This window comes from Trichechus manatus, unplaced genomic scaffold (assembly GCF_000243295.1).
Source record: "Trichechus manatus latirostris isolate Lorelei unplaced genomic scaffold, TriManLat1.0 scaffold00013, whole genome shotgun sequence".
Lineage (NCBI taxonomy): Eukaryota > Metazoa > Chordata > Mammalia > Sirenia > Trichechidae > Trichechus > Trichechus manatus.
Window position 1 is genome coordinate 19,622,957 of NW_004443949.1, and position 5,076 is coordinate 19,628,032.

The 5,076-nt window shown below is 39.2% G+C and overlaps 1 non-coding gene across 1 annotated transcript; it reads left to right on the forward strand.

The window, feature by feature from the left end:
- The first annotated feature begins 3,404 nt into the window (after positions 1–3,404).
- On the forward strand, positions 3,405–3,511 carry TRNAL-CAA (transfer RNA leucine (anticodon CAA)). The gene is made up of 2 exons: positions 3,405–3,442; positions 3,466–3,511. It is a non-coding gene; the product is annotated as a tRNA-Leu (tRNA).
- Positions 3,512–5,076: the final 1,565 nt, after the last annotated feature.

The window sequence follows — 5,076 nt, forward strand, 5'->3', positions numbered from 1 at the left end:
CAAAAAACCTGGGGGTGGAGCCCAGCAATTTGTGTTTTAACAAGTCCTCCATGTCACATTAAAGTATGAGATTGCCTACATATACTATCTAATTTAATCTTCAGAGCTGAAGAGAGGCCCAGGGACTTTAAACAGCATGCCCAAAGTTACACAGCTGGGAAATTACAGAGGCCAAGCATGAATGCAGCTCCTCAACCAACAGACTGGAATCTGCGTGGAGGTCTTCCAGATTTCCTGGGTACGTTATTAGTCGCTGGCTGCTCCGGGCCTCTTCTCTGCACTTGGTCCAGGATTCTGAGTGGGGTGGTGGTGGTGCAGGAGAGCCAGTGATGTGCTCTCCCTGTACACTTTCCTTTTCTACTCCTACTTCCCTACCCCATCTCTTCTCTCTATCTGGGTTAACAAGTACACAGGAAGCAGCGGGTTCCATCTTCCCTTCCCCCGCTCTTTTCCTTCCCTTAAGACTTTACACATCCCTGGTCTTTCATGTTGGAGAGTAGAAATTTAATAAGCATAATGGGGGGAAATGAGATTCCATGGTTGGGAAATGCTGGATTAAACTAAGTTAGATTTCTTTATTACAGATTGTTACGGATTGAACTGTGCCCCCAAATTATGTGTTATAAATCCTAAGTCCCACCCTTTAGGGTCACTATGAGTTAAAATCTACTCAACGGCAATAGGCCTGATTTTTGGTTTTTTATACCTGTGGATGGAATGTCATTTGGGAATAGGATTTTCTTAGTTATGTTAATGAGGCCATATCGGTGTAGGGTATGTCTTAAATCAATCACTTCTGAGATACACAAACAGCAAATTAGGCGCAGAGAAGCAAGGACAAACAGGGGTAAAAGAGATGCCACATGAAGATCACCAAGAGATTGAGGCACAGAAACTGAAACAAAGTTCTTCCCCCAGAGCCAACAGAGAGAGAAAGAGCCTTTCCCTAGAGCAGATGCCTTGAATCTGGACTTTTAGCCTCCTAAACTGTGAGAGAGTAAATGTCTGTTCTATAAAGCCAAAAAAAAAAAAAAATTATATGAGACCTAACGGTCAACTATTACTTTAATACAAAGGTGAGACTGTAAAGAGGTAGGGAAACTAAATTAATGGAAACGGAATGACCAGAACGAAAATAATGAAAATGTTCATACATTGTAAAGCATGTAACCAATGTCTCTGAACAACTTGTGTAGAAATTTTTGTGTGGGAACCTAAACCACTGTGTAAAATTTCACTGAAAACACAATAAAATATTATTTAAAAAATACTTACATATATAGTAAAAAAAAGGAAAAAACAGTAACAACATTGGGAATTAGAAGAAAGTTATTTAATATCTTTAAGGTTTGAAGGAAATTATTTCTATCCTAGAATTTTATACACAGCCAAACTAAAAATTAATAATGTAGATAGAATAAAAGCATTTTAAGACCGTGGACCCTTTCTCTAGAAGCTACAGGATGATATATGTCACCAAAATGAGAGAGTTAACTATGAAACAGGAAGATATGGGATCCAGGAATGGAGAGCTCCATACAGGAGAGGGTTAAAGGGGATTCCTATGAAGATACTAAAGGGAAAACCCAGTATAAGAGCTATGCAGTATTCTTACAGAATAACTAGTCCAGAGGGATAGAGAAGAATTCCAGTAAACAATGGCAGTGATAGATGTCTGAATACGTTAAGAAAAATTTTATAGTTCTGCAGCAGAATGATGATTAGTGAGAGATACAAAGAAACCTAAGCAAAGGAAAAGATTAGTCTATTACTACCTACAGGAAACATATAGAAGACTAGATTGTACTCAACTTTGAACAGTATTTATACTTTTATAATAATATAAACAGTGAAAACTAATTTAATGAAAACCAGTGATACAGTTTGATTGAAAGGATTGAGGCAGGGTAAATAGTTAAATTCTCATTTTCCATAGCAAGACCAAGATAGATAAAGCCTAAAATTTAAAAATCAAAAAACCCCAGCTCCATGAACATTTAGATATCTGGAGTGAAACATTGAAGAAAAAGTTAAAGGAGTTGAAAATGGCTGCTTCTATGCAGCAGAGCACTGATATAGGGAGAACGGAGTGGCGATAGCTGTTTTATTTACCATAAACCTTGAAGAACTATTTTAATTTTTAAATAAATACATGTGTGTATATATATCTATGTGTGTGTATGTTATATATGAAATGTATATAGTATGTATTATAATGAAATGCGCAAAGACTTAGAGTCAGAAAACCAAAAGGAAAGAACATGCTTGGCATTTCTCAAATTGAAAGAACTGAAGAAAAATTCAAGCCTCAAGTTGCCATATTGAAGGATTCTATGGGCAAAATATTGAATGATGCAGGAAGCATCAAAAGAGGATGGAGGGAATACACAGAGACACAGCACTAAAAGAATTGATTGACTTTCAACCACTTCAGGAGGTAGCTTATGGTCAAAAACCGATGGTACTGAAGAAAGAAGGTCAAGATGCACTGAAAGAATTGGTGAAAAATAAGACCCCATGAAATACTCATCAAGATGCTTCAATAACTAGATACAATGCTGGAAGCACTCATTCATCTACACCAAGAAATTTGGAAGACAACTACCTGGCCAGATTCAGAAAAGGATGTGGAATGAGGGATGTCATTGTGATGTCTGATGGATCTTGACTGAAAGCAGAGAATGTCAGAAAGATGTTTACCTGTGTTTTATTGACAATGAAAAAGCATTTGACTGTGTGGATCATAACAAATTGTGGATAACATTGTGAAGAGTGGGAATTCCAGAACACTTAATTGTGTTGATGTAGAACCTGTACATAGATGAAGAGGCAGTCGTTTGAAAAGAATACTGAGTGGCTTAAAATCAGAAAATGTGTGCACCGGGGTTGTATCCTTTTACCATACTTATCCAATCTGTATGTTGAGCAGATACTCCAAGAAGCTGGACTGTATGAAGAAGAATATGACTTCAGGGTTGGAGGAAGACTCATTAACAACTTGTGATGTGCAGATGACACAACCTGGCTTGCTGAAATCGAAGAGGACTTGAAGCACTTACTGTTGAAGATCAAAGTCAACAGCCTTCAATATGGATTACACCTCAAAATAAAACAAAAATCCTTACAACTGGACCAATAAGCAACACCATAATAGATGGAGAAAATATTGACATTGTCAAGGATTTCTTTTTACCTGGATCCACAATCAATTCCCATGGAAGCCATGGTCATGAAATCAAATGACATACTGCATTGGGCAAATCTGCTGCAAAAGACCTCTTTGAAATCTTAGAAAGCAAAATGTCACTCTGATGACTAAGGTGAGCCTGACATAAACCATGGTATTTTCACTCACCTCCTATGCACATGAAAGCTGGACAATGAAAAAAGAAGACAGGTGTGGTGTCAGGATGGCCAAGTGGTCTAAGGTGCCAGACTCAAGCTTTCACTTCCTGGTTTCGGGACTTCTGGTCTCCAGATGGAGGCATGGGTTCGAATCCCACTTCTGACAGAGTCGTATTTGGTGGAGGGCTGTGGGGACCATGGTATCTGGGAACATCTAGCTCAATTGGCATAATACAGTTTATAAAGACAGTGTTCTACATTCTACCCTGTGAGCAGCCATCTAAGATACTCCACTGGTCTCATCCCTTCGGGAGCAAGGGAGAATGAAGAGAACAGGATACAAGGAAAAGATTAGTCCAAAGGACTAATGGTCCACAGCTACCAAGGCCTCGACCGGACTGAGTCCAGTACAGCTAGATGGTGCCTGGCTACCACCACTGACTGCTCTGACCAGGATCACAACAGAGGGTTCTGGACAGAGCTAGAGAAGGATGTAGAACATAATTCTAACTCACCAAAAAAGAGCAGATTTGCTGGCCTAAAGGAGACTGGAGAAACCCCGAGAGTATGGCCCCCAGACACCCTTTTAGCTCAGTGGTGAAGTTATCTCCGAGGTTCGCCTTTTAGCCTGGGAGCGGACAGCCCCGTAAAACCAAATGGGACTAATGAGATACAGTAGCCCAGTGACAAGGGCCAGAAGGCAGAAGGGAAAAGGAAGCTGGTGATAGGGAACCCAAGGTTGAGTAAGGATATTGTTGATGTGTTGTGAGATTGTTAACCATTGTCACAGGGCAACATGTGTAGTAACTGTTAAAGGAGAAAGTATTTTGTTCTGTAAGCCTTCATCTTAAGTGAGAATAGCAGCATAATTGGAAGAGTGTAGTCGATGTCACTGAACTGTGCATGTTGAAATTTTTGAAATGGTGTATCTTTGGCTATGTTTATTTTCACCAAAAAAAAAAAAAAGGTTGAGAAGTTAGAGGGTTGACATTTTGTGGGGTTGTTAACCAATGTCATAAAACAATATGTGTACTACTGTTGCATGAGAAACTATTTGTTCTGTAAGCCTTCACCTGAAGTACAATAAAAAGGAAATAGGAAGACAGAAGAAGAATTGATGCTTTTGAATTATGGTGTTGGTGAAGAATATTGAATATACCATGGACTGCCAGTGAACAAATCTGTCTTGCAAGAAGTACAGCCAAAATGCTCCTTGAAAGCATGGATGTCGAGACTTTGTCTCGCTTACTTTGGACATGTTATCAGGAGGAACCAATCCCTGGAGAAGGACATTATGCTTGGTAAAGCAGAGGGTCGGCAAAAAAGAGAAAGACCCCCAATGAGACGGATTAACACAGTAGCTGCAAAGATGGGCTGAAACATACCTACTATTGTCAGGATGGCACGGGACCAGGCAACGTTTCCTTCTGTTATACATAAGGTCACTATGAGTCAGAGCTGACTTGATGGCACCTGACAACAGCAATAACAATCCATGAAATACATATAGTATGTGAATTACATAAATATGTAATAAATGAAATCTATAGTAAAATGTACATGCAACTTAAGTAGTTACAAAAGCACATTTGGTGGAAGGGGTAGGCTGGACTTTGGCCAACTGATTTTCAGAAGTTAGGCTGTAAATCAGGAAAATTTGAGCAAGTCTTGGTGTTATGTATTAGAAGACTGACAATGTGGGTTCTATTTTCCATAATTATTGAGTGAATG